This window comes from Micromys minutus (assembly GCF_963924665.1).
Source record: "Micromys minutus genome assembly, chromosome: 6".
NCBI lineage: Eukaryota > Metazoa > Chordata > Mammalia > Rodentia > Muridae > Micromys > Micromys minutus.
The window spans coordinates 9,257,539-9,270,300 of NC_137975.1; positions in this window are offsets into that span (position 1 = coordinate 9,257,539).

The window sequence follows — 12,762 nt, forward strand, 5'->3', positions numbered from 1 at the left end:
AGTCCAATTTTATGCCTATTCTTCAGAACAGCACATTAACCTTTCCACTGGGAAGTACTGTACTTCACAGTAAGTAAGTAGCTTACTGGTCTGAGAAGGTGACATCCTGGGGTCATCTATGAATGACCAGAAATAGAGGTCTTAGTAAAGACCTTGGTCCAGCTGTAAAAGCTTAGGCATCTGCTTTGACCACAGTTGGAGGTTAAAGAAAGTATGCCATCTTTTTGTACTACTCTCTTGCTCTGTGGAGTAAGAGCAGTAATCTAGAGGAATGCAGCAACAATAAAAGTTTTTCTTCATTTATTCATCTTTAGTAATAAACATACTTTAAAACAGAAGTTTAGGCTCCAGGATTTAAATATAGATGAGAATAAGATGTGAAGGCAGAAACTGGTGTTGTTTGCAGTTCTGAATATAGGCAGCAGGAAAATTGAAAAACACAAATCCAAAGATTGACCCATCCTTACAGTGGCATAAATTCTTGATAAAGTTATTAAATCCATAAAATATTTGAGGAAAGGTGCTTACTCATTTCCACAAAAGAGCAAGCCAATTTGGTACCAGGGCCTCAAATCTCAGTAAGGTGAAGCAAAGATTGAGAAAAAAAAAGAGGCTTGGAATATGCACTAAACACTTGGCAGGGCCTCAGTACTGAGGCAACCAACCACAGGAAGCTGGTTAAACTGAAGGAGAGCAAAGAGGAAAACTTACAGACTGCTCCAATGAAAACAGAGGACAGAGAAGGCTTCCCTCCATGTTGCTGATGATAGTAGGAGCCATCATAGTGGTATCAGGATGTCTCCTTCTTTATGATGTTGACACACATTCGTGTTCCCTCTCTCCTAACTTTCAAAATAAGCAATAACAAATTTTTGGTGTAAATAGTAACCAGTGAAATGACTCAGCATATCACAGTATTTGTTTTGGAGGTTGATCTTTCTCAGAGCAGTACAGAACAGAAGCAGCTGTGTGTGTACACACTTGAAAGAAGCAAAGAATTCAAGAAATGAAATATTCTTCACATGTGTACATCCATGTCATTGTGCAACATTTTTCTTGAGGAGATATAAACAACAACCAACGTCTAGTGGATAGAGTAATTCTAGTATAGTGAACTTTCTTCAATTTGCTTACAAGAAAACAGGTAACTAAAAGGCAGTTGTACCTCCAAAGACTCTCAAAAGCTGCATATGTGCATCTCTTTCCATGATTTGCAAGCAGCTGGCTAACAAAAGGATCTGTAAAAGCAATTTCTATTGCTTATCAAACTTGAAAGAGGGGCTTTATGAATCTTGTAAGTTTCAGCAGCTCCCTAAGACTTATGAATTGAACCTCAAAAATTTAGTTTGTCTACTGTATCTTAAGAAACCTTTCTGCAATATGAGCATTTTCAATGCAGAGGAAATAGCTGTACCCCAGTTGGCCATTATTAAGACACTTACAAAGGAAAAGATGTGTTTTATCATCCAGGGAACTAAGAAAGAAGAAAGACCAAAAATATTACACAATGAGTATGCAGACACAATGCATATACTGGGCAACTAAGGTAGCTTTTGAAATTTTTAAATTAGTTTGTATATTTATTGCTCAGTTTGCTATACCTGTTTACCTTGGGTATTTTAGTTTTATATGTCTGAAAAACAGTTAATGATTAGAAAGTTTTGTTATAGGTTTCTTTTAGTTTCTTCTCACAGGAACAGGAATTCTGCACTAGACTGTTGGAATATGAAAGTGTCTCACCTTGCCCCAACAAGAACAAGGAGATACAGAACAACGTAATGACATTTCCACAGAAGACAGGGAAGGTGGTGAAAACTCACATTCCCAGATAACAGGAGCTCTCTCTTGAGCTACAGATAACAGTTAGGGTAGTATTTTAGTTACCATCACTGCAGTGACCAAATACCAGACAGAAGCAATGTGCATTGAGTCAAGATTTAAGGGTATTCAGTAAGTTATGGGAAGAATTGGCACCATGGCAGAAGAGCTGGTTTGCTGGTCACATTCAGCCAGTAAGTCAGGAAGCAAGAATACATGGTGATAATGCTCAGCTCATGTTGTCTTTCACCTATATTCTGCTGCTAGTCCATAGTAATATGCTGTCAGAAACATAGTGTGGTTTCCCTGTCTAAATTAACCTCATATAGAAATTAGCTTATTTACATGCCTAGAGGGTTGTTTCATAGGGAACACTAAGTCTTACCAAGTTAGTAATCTAAACTAACCACCACAGGAAAGAAGCCTGAGAACATGGCATCTTTTGTTTGGGTCTGTATTGTAAGAGGACTCATTCCATCTCCAGTTGTTGTCGGGAAGTAAGAACATCCTACTTCTACTTCCAGACTGAACATTAACCCCTGCAATGAACTGCCAGGGTTAAAACTAGCATCTGTTTTGTGATTTTCCAAGTTTAGATATATAAATACAGAAGAGAGCATTATATGTCTTTAATTGGCATCTAGTGGAGTCAAGAAACACTTCTTATGTCAGAGAGGAAGGACACATGCCTGTGATAACAAGGGCTGATCCTATGAACTCTGTTTAGCCTTATAGAATAACACTCAACATTAGCATCCACAGTTGTGGTGCAGGATCACACATCTGCCAATGGAGTACAAGTGGCTGTGCTTTTTCCTCCTGGATTTTATAATTCTGTGGATGTTAAAGAACAGCTGAGAGTAAAGAATATTACAGATGAAATAAATATTATTAGACCAATTTTCCTGTTTCTAAGTTGTCATTAGCCATACATCTATGATCAAATTACAGAGGCAAGATAGTCTCATCTTCTGAAACTTTCCCTTGTCTAACCTTTATAAACCTAACATCAATACAGCTACTTTAGAAGATGTGTTTAGTGTCGTTACAGTATGTACGTATATTCTCAATGAGTTTTGCACTGCACTAGAGAAATACATTTTGACAGATGTTGATCCCTGGGGTTTCAACACCTTAACTAGCTTCAACAATCAACCATACAGCAATGAATGGGATTAGTAAGATGTGTCTTACTGAGTATGAAGAATTCCATGATCTAGACCTACTGCTTATCATACACTGCCTAAGTAGTCCACCAAATTTCATTTTATTCAGTATAATTCTAGAACACAGACTTCTACAATGATATTATTGAGATGTCAAGGATGAAGCTTCTCTGTCATATATTGAAGAAGCATGGATAGGAGATGCTCCCTCAAAATAGATGTCTCAATCATCTGGCTCTTTCAACCTTTCTGTCCCCTACTCCATCATATGTCTAGAACCTTGGGTATGGAGATTTTATTGTAGAAAACTGTATGGATTGGTGTTGCTTTTTAATTGTTTATGTTTTATGTATTTTTATGAGTTGTGAATTTATATAGTGGTTATTGTTTACTGCAGAAATAAGTTTCTTAGATGAAAGGAGAGAGCCATGCTTACTTGTGCATACAAGGATAACTATTTAGACTGTAATTGGGAAATATTCTTGTTTAGGAATGGGGCAGTTGTAAGTTTTCTTCTCATGTCTGTGACCTAAGTCACATTCTATGGGCTAGGTTTAGAGTATTAGCTATGATTTTTCTTTATTAAGAAAGTTTTATCTCCAATTTGGTGGCTCTCAGTTACCTATGATATATAAATAGCACTGTGTATAGCCTTGGATATATGCTATTGTACTACTCATTGTGTTTCAGAACCTTTTGAGCTGGGTAGGCCTTTTCACTGGCTTTCTTCCTTGACAGTTTGCCTAACAACTTTGGATATACCAGGAACCCTTTCACAGAAGGAAAGCTTCTAGGTCAGGTCCAGCTTTATTCCTCTAATTCTCTTATCTAAAATGTCCAGTGTCTTAAGCAATCCCAGCATTCTTGTGTTGAAACATGACAGTTGAAGCTCATGGGCCAGCAATACTGAAACACACAGTCATGAACAAAAAGAGACCTATCTCAAACAGGATGGAGGGTGAGGACAAACTTCTGAGATTGTTGTGGCACATTTGTTGTGGCATCTATGCATTTCTATGCATGTGTGTATAAAAGCACCTGTGCACATACATGCATACTTGCATGCAAATACACTGAGACATACCACAGAATTATCTTTTAAAGAAATAAAAATGAAAAGCAGTACTTTCTAGTTCACAGTTCCCCTCCAGTGAGTACTTAATTCTTTAAGATAATGATTAGCTTCAGTTCAAGATTATTACTTCATACTTTAACATTTAAACTGTTGAATGCAAAAAGAAGAAAACCTTACACCATAGGAGCTCTTTTTTCCCTTTCTAGATATTGTAGATTATGATGTGACAATTTGCAAGGTCTAGAGCCCCTGGCCTTTAATTCACATCTAAGAGCTGCAAATTGGCATGAATTTATTTCTGAGAAGGTGGGCTTAAATGTATTTAATCAAAAAACCACAGAAAGGATAAGGCTCTCTCATGTGAAGGAATATTGTAAAACTCATAAACCCTCCTACAATGCTAACTCATTTATTAAGGCTGTTTGATGATTTTCATTTGTAGAGCAATTACTTAGGGAGGAAAATCAATTCTTGAAAGGAAGATGGCAGATAATTTCTGATTGTACTTGCTCTACCCTACTGTGTGTCTGTGCAGACAGTCACTTCCCATGAGATATAAAATAATCTGTGAGGGAAGCACAGAGAACATGGAGTTGAGGTGCCTCATGATGTATGCTGATAATTAAGATGTATGCTGTCATCTGTGTGAGCGGTAGGGCAATTATTGGATGGATTCCTAGGCTATTGCACATACTAGCCTTTTTAGTGCATAGAGAAATAAGCACAATGATGGATGATGAGTTTGCCAACTGTGACAATGAGTATCAATATAAAAGACAAACAAAGAGGTTAGGCGAACACCTCTGTCGGTAAACTGCTTAATGGCAGCACTGAGCCCTAGTTTCAATTCTTTGACCTCTGAGAAAATCAAGGCATGATATTTTATTCCTGTAATCTCAGTACTGAGGGATGGAACTAGGTAGATCTGCAGGTCTCACTGCTCACCCTGAGGAGCCTAACCTAATTGATGAGCCAATGAAGAAGACTCTCTCAGCAAACCAGGGTGGATGGCTCTGAGGAACCTTGCAGAGGTTATTTGTGTACCATGCACTCATATGCTAACTTGTACACTTGACTCTCTGTCTGCCTCTCTCTGTTTTTCTCTCTTGCCCTCTCTCTTAGTAAACACACAGAGGAAAAAATAACACCATATATTAATATGTAAAGCAGTTATCAACAAAAGATAAATGATGCTTTTGAAAAGACCTTACAGTGAGATGAAGAGATGGCTCAATCATAAAGAGCACTTGCTACTTTTCCTGAAGACCCTCCTTTGATTCCCAGTACCTATGTCATAGAGTCCCCGACTAAAAAGAAAAAGAAGATAATCTGCCAGCATTATACCTGACAGAGAATAAATATTCAGAATATATAAGGAATTATACATCAATAAAGAAATAAATAAATAATTCAAAAATATTATTTGGAGTTGAACAGAGAACTATTAAAAATAAAAAATAGCTAAGAAATATCTCAAAAATGTCATTATCTCTAGCAATTAGGAAAATTTAAATCAAAACAAGTTTAAGATTTCCTTTTGTCCCTATCAAAATGGCAAAGATCAACAAAATAATAAATATCAAAAGCTGGAGAGGACTGAGGGAAAAATACATTGTATTCACTATTAGAGGTTGCAACCTGGAGCAGCAATTTAAGAATTCTCCAAAAGCTACATCTAAATCTACCGTGTGACCCAGCTATAGTAGTCCTTTCATATGCCCAAAAGACTGACAGCCTACTTCACAAAATTTACTCTGCTATGTTCATTGCTGCTCTAGTCACAATAAGTAGGAAATAGAAACAACTTAAATGTTCTTCCACCAAGGAATATATCATGAAAATATGGTCCATATACATATAGAAGAGTATTCATATGCAAAGACAAATGAAATTATAAAATTCCTTTAAAAATAAAAGCTGGATGTGGTGGTACAGCCCTTTAATCCTAGTATTTTGAAGGCAGAGGCAAGAAGCTCACTGAGTCTGAGGCTTACCTGGTCTGCAGAGTAAGTTACAAGGCAACCATGACTATACAGAGAAACAGTGTCTAAGGGATAAAAAACAAACTATAGATGCATGTTTAGAATTAGAGGGCATATTGAGTGAGGTAACTCAGACCAATAAAGACAAACAGCACATATTACACATATTATCTTACATCTGACACTCTTAGCATTGAATCTTCAGATGTGAGGGCATATTCTGCAGAGTGTAGGATTACAGAAAATGCTAGAATATGGAAAAGTAGAAACAAATCACTTCTGGGTGGGGGTCACCAGGGTAGCAATAGAAAAGGGGATAGCTGGATACAAGTGATCTCCTGAGTGATTTGAAAAAAAATAGTAGGGGATTTAATTATGCAGAGAAAAGAAAATAAATACAGCAGGAGGGTGAAATAACAGGAGGAACATGAAATACCTCAAAAGGAATCATAGTATAAGTGATCAGTTTTAAAATAACTACAATACATATAAGTTGCTATAGAAATGTACACATGTAGCTGAATAAAAATGATACAATGGTCCTTATAAGAGCCAAAAATTATACATTAAGATGTCTTGTGTGAGGTGTTAGTCCAGATTACTCAAATAAAACATGGGGTGACTGCACTAGACCAAAATCAATTAGTTCATGAGGCAGGTCTCCATTACTGAACATGGTTATCCTCCTATTGAGCTGGTCTTTAATCTAATTAGAGAATTGCTGGTTCCAGACAAAGTAAATGAGCCCTTAGTTGTTATTGCATCATGTCAATCTTTATCGTGGATCATAGGCATCCTGCTCTATAAGACTGCTGGTTGCTTGCCCCCACATTGGAAGCTTTCATGGTACCTCCCTGTTTCTGAAGTGTGTATTCACAATCAAAGGCAAAAACAATATAGCTGTATGTTTTGGGAGACTTTCTGATAGGCCCGACCAACAAATCAATAAAAATCTTCTTATTTCTTGTCAGAATAACATCCTGTAATTTATCTGTTCATCTATAAAAGAATAGATGCTCTTCTATAGCAGATCTTTCTTCCTTAGAATAGAGATAAATATACACAAATCTGCTATAAATGTATGCCAGATTTCCTATGAAAAAATAAATTTTCATCCAATTCCTTTGAGTTATTGCTAATTTATTATTAACTGGTAGATAAACTATTTTTTTTTACTCTGGAAACATACTAATAACTGCTGCCCTGTGGATTCCCTGAAAAGTTTTCTGCATGGATCCCTGGGAATTTGCCTCCATCTACTTGAACTGTAGCTCCCTAAGAAGTGTCTATGTAGTCACTGCAGGATATTCAGCAATAGGAGACTGAGGAGATAACAGTTTAAATACCTTTCTTGATTCCTTCATTATAAAAACCTTTTTGCTTAGGACCAAACATAAATAAGAGTTTCAACTAAGAATTTGCCTGGCATATGTGCTTTTTTTTTCAGATATTTTCTGTCCTTCGAAATAGTCTGCACTCTACAGGATAGTCCCAGAACTCTGTCCCTGCTAACTACTATTCTCTATCCAAGTAGATATGAATTTTGCATTCTAATATACCCATTTAAATATAATTATTAATTTACAAGCATGGACTCTTGGGGTTTGAATATCAACTAGCCATAGGCACATATGATTTAGGGTTTGGTCTATTTGGGGAAAATATGGAACCTTGAGGAGGGTGGGCCTTGGCAGAAAAGTCCAACTTTCTTTTCATCTTCTATTACATATGTGTGCATGCAATATGACAAGTTGCCTTCTTGTTCCTACTACTATAATTTATTTTAAAAAGATGCTGATCCTTCGCCACCACTATTAATAATATCATTTTGGAACTATTGGCCACAATAAACACTTTTCCTTTAATGTGTGGCATCAGGGTACTTAATCAGAGAAACAGAAAAAATAACTATGCAACAATGTATTAGTTAAGGGTTTCTGAAGATACAGAACAGATAGAACACACACACACACAGACACACACACACACACACACACACACACACAGAAAGAGAGAGAGAGAGAGAGAGAGAGAGTTATATATTTATATTTACATGTGATTTATTCAAGTGTCTTACAGACTGTGATTCAATAATACAGCAATGACTGTCCCAGAACAAAAAGGCCAAGAACCTAATAGTTGTTCCATCTACAGGAGTGATGTGTCAGCATTTCCAGTCTGGTACTGTACACCCTAAAGACTCCTAAAGAACAGCTCATCTTCAGTTTACAGTGCAATCTTGAAGATGAAAGTTCTTAGACCATCAAAGGAATGTCTCTCCAGCAGGACAGATAAACTTCCAACTTGTGCTAATAAGCAAAATAAATAGCAGCTGTCCAGCTTTTGCTGCATTGTATTGGTTATTATTTATATCTGAATAAAATCAAATGTCTTTCCAGCCTTTCTTAGTCTCTACAATTCTCCCTATATGTGCATTTGCCTCAGGTCACCACCTGTGTTATTGTTTGTTCTACACACACACACAGCTGTGTCCTGTATCAGTTTCCTTTTGCTCAAGTTCATTTTGGGCAGAACTCACATCCCTAGATTACTTCTCAGAGATATTTTTCTGAATCATCCATGCTCAGCTCAAATGTCACCTTCTAAAGACTCTAGTTTCCAGATCTTTAGGGGATTCCATATCCTTTATACTTCATAGAGCATAAGGGACTGTTATGTACAACACATATTCTTATTTAAGATTGTTTGTTCCTTTAGAGAATATGTGTTTCCTCTTTTTCTTCTCAGTTGGATTCTTTACTGAAGGTATGGGCTGTTTGGGTGGCTGTTCTCTCCCTTGGGTTTATAGCATTGCCTGAAATTCAGCACATCCGTAGAGAATACTGACTGACTAACTTGCTTCAGTAACAGAACAGCATCTAGAGGATTGAAGTTTGTCAATTCAATCTTTATTGTTAGTGTAAAGAGATAGAAGAAACCCATGGGAAGAAAGCAAGGAGTTGTGCAGAGTACATAATTTAGTTCTGAGAAACCTAAATGTATAATAAGTGATATAAGAAATTTGCTTGTTGGAAACAGCAATAACAACAACAAAAATATCAAACATAAGCTCTTTTGGAAACCAGAAAATACTAAGTCTAAGTCCTTTTGACTAGAAAAGAATGTTTGTCATTGTCAGTCTCTTTACAAACCATAGAAGCATTTGGCAGCATTCTTAAGTGCAAATTCAAAGAATACTAGTCAATGTACTGAAAATATAGGTTTAAAAGGAAAAGAAACCTGGTAGTTTCACAGATGTGTGTTTGAATCTCTTTCTCTCTCTCTCTCTCTCTCTCTCTCTCTCTCTCTCTCTCTCTGTGTGTGTGTGTGTGTGTGTGTGTTTGTGTGTGTCTAGCACACACTCTCTGACATACATGCACACACATACATACACACACACCCATCATCAACACCATATAGTACAAAGGAGAAAGTAATAATGGTAAAATGGAGCTGCAGGGAAGACTCACTGAGCATGGAGGAAGAATAGGCATGGGATGTCCCTGTACTGATTTTTTAAAATCATTTGACGTAAACCTAAACATACATGGGAAGTGGAAATTTTAACAAAGAAAAATGCTTACATAAGAATAGCCTATAAGCAAGGCTACAGACTATTGTCTTCATTAATATTTGATGTGTGAAGGCTCAGATCACCATAGGTCCAACCATTTCTGACTGGTCCTTGGTTGTATGAGAATGCAGGCTGAGCCCTGGTGAGCAAGCAAGTAAGCAGAGTCCCCCTATGATCCCTGATTCAGGTCCTGCCTTAGCCTTGAGTATGTGTCACCAGAGCTCTTATTTCTTCCAGTGATAGGCTGCTGTGGAAGTGTAGGTCAGGAGAACACTGGCTTCCATAAACTGTTTTTCTCCCAGTGTCTATTGCTGCAATATAAAAGTATTTAGGACAAACACCTAGTATTGACTCAATAGAAAATCTTCAGCCATATGGCCCCATGTTGAGCTGACCTGTGATAAGAAGTTATGGTATAGTAAGATGGCATGGTAGAAGGTAAAAATTTGAATCACCTATTGGAGAGATAAGCAGCAAATTCACTAGGAGCTAAGATTGGCAGGCAGATAAGGATGTTATTGAACATTCTGGTTATAGCCTGGGGTTACTGGAGAAGGACACAGTTAGACAAAGGAACCACATAACCCAGATGCTAAAGGAGACAGTGAAGGGCCAGAAAAAAAGGCAAGTACAGAGCATGTGAATTATAGTGGAAAACAGAGATGTTCAAGAAGGGCAGCAGAACCTAAGTCATATTAGCTGTTTTGTTGACTTGCTTTCTATAAGGTATTTGCTTTGTAGGTAATAATTTCATAGCATATTTGTGTGCTCAAATTAATCACATTGGAAGCAAAGAGTCTGGAGAGGAAGGTGAGCACTGCAAAGTCAAAGTAGGCAGAAAGGTAACACATGGAGTAGAGGGGGCTGGCACTCTGGCCAGGGAGAACTCCTGACACTGCTGTTGACACTAGAGATGCAGGCCAAACAACACCTATCAGGTAAGAGGTGCAAACATTTTGCTCTAGTGCTGCCAAGGTCAACAGATTTGGAGGAGTCACCGTCTGAGTGTAGAACTCAGTGAGAACAGGGAAAGCATACATGCCAGACTAGGAAAGGCAGATCTGAACATAAGAAGTCATGTTAAAGTAGGAGACATTTATCTAAGGAAACTACTTCATGGTTTAAATACAAAAGAATTTAAGTAAGTCTCAACTCTTTTTTTTTTTTTTTTGCAATTGTGTATATACATATATGCAGATAGATAGATAGATGGGTATATAAATTTATGCATAGTTGTTCTGTGAATAAAATATTGTTAATCCTATATGTGTATATATACCAGTATATATTAAATAATTTATTCTAGTTTTTGTCAATACAAATTTTAAAATTTAAAACTCCTAATATTTGAGAATAGGAAGATAATAACTTAAATAGTAACACATTTGAATTGCAAGTTTAATGACCTGAGTTAAAACTCTAGAAACCACATAAAAAGTCAGGCATGATGAATTACACTTGATATCGTATTGTCTGGTAGGTGCAGACAGGAGGATCCCTAGTGTTCACTGGCTAATTAGCCTTGACTTCTACATGGTGAGTTTTAGGCCAATGAGGAATATTGTCTCAGAAAAGAATTAGCATGGGCAACAGCTATGGTTGGCTTCAGGCATTCGTGCACACATGCACAAGGGTGCTCAAACATTCCTTTGTACATTTGCATCTCTTTCAACATATACATATTCCCAAATAATACTGAGGTATAGCAGCCCTTTAATGACAGATAAAATTCTATGCAGGATATGATTTAATCTAATCTGTAAAATATTGTGATGTTTACTTCAGAAGCTGTTTCAATGAGATGTGTGTGGCTGTGGGTGGGGAAGAAGGAAAAGAGAGAGAAAGATAGTGAGGAATGAAGAAGGAAGAAAGGGAGGTAGGTAAGGAGGAATAAAGGATGGAGGGAAAGAGGAAAAGAGAAAAGGACAGATTTTAGAACCTATGTCCACAACATATTCCATTGTCCTTAAACTTGCTTGACCATAAATACCAGGGATTTTGTTTATTGCTCAATTGATTTTTTTGGGTTCCTTCCTAATTAATATTCATATCTGAAATCTGAAGATTGAATCGGTATTTCTTTTAACACAAAACAAAATATTTAACAGAAAAAAAAAATCTGCCACCACTACCCCAAAACACTCTTGATATTTTTTTCAAATTCAGGCATTTTTTTGTAAGATTACTTGTACATTTGGAAATATGAAGTTTTCTAATGTGCACCTGCCAAGTCACTCCCATGGTTTTGGTACTTTCTGCATGTGTGCCTTCCTTCTCACCTCCAATCTCACAGGTCCACACCAAGGGTCACATGGCCCTACATGTTCTCAGATCAACCTCAGGGAAGCTGTAAACATTTGGTACAACATTATCTCTAGGTCAATGAGAGCAGTTCTTTAGGTCCCATCTTTTTTAGAGCATAAGGAAGGCTATTGTATGACCTGACTTCCTCACCTCACCTGTTTCCACCCTGAAGTGAACATTAACATCAGACTTGGAGAGAGAAAAATAATCTAGCTCTTGAAAGTCTATAAATCTATCTATATATGTCCTTCTTAACTCTGTTCATACACCCAGGGACACACCTATGGAACTATGCGCTACAGTTGAGAGAACATTGTAATATGATAAACACATAAGAATGTGTATGAGAGAAGTAGAGATGTTTCAGCTTGGAAAGTGACTGTCTTAAGAACACAAAGACCTGAGTTTAATCCCCTATACTCCTGTAAAATATACCTTGCCAAGATGCTGGCTATGGGTGCTAGATGAATAGTCATCTGGTTAACAGCACATACTGCCCTTACAAAGACTGAAATTCATTTTCCAGAACACTGATGTGGCAGAGCACTATCACTAACAACTCCAGATCCAAGGGCTTCCAGAACCTTTAACTTCTGTAGGCACCTGTGTGCACACACATATTCACACTCAGATACATGCATACATAAACATTAAAAAGAAAGTTTAAAATGAAAAGAAAATGTGTTTGATAAAAGGCATTTGTACACTTGGTTTAAGAGACTCAAAAACAGGCTCCTGGAGATGGCTAAACAGCTAGCCTAACTTATTTGATGAGCCAGGTGAGTGATATAGAATACATATGCATACACATGCACATTCGTATCTATACGCACATGCACGTAA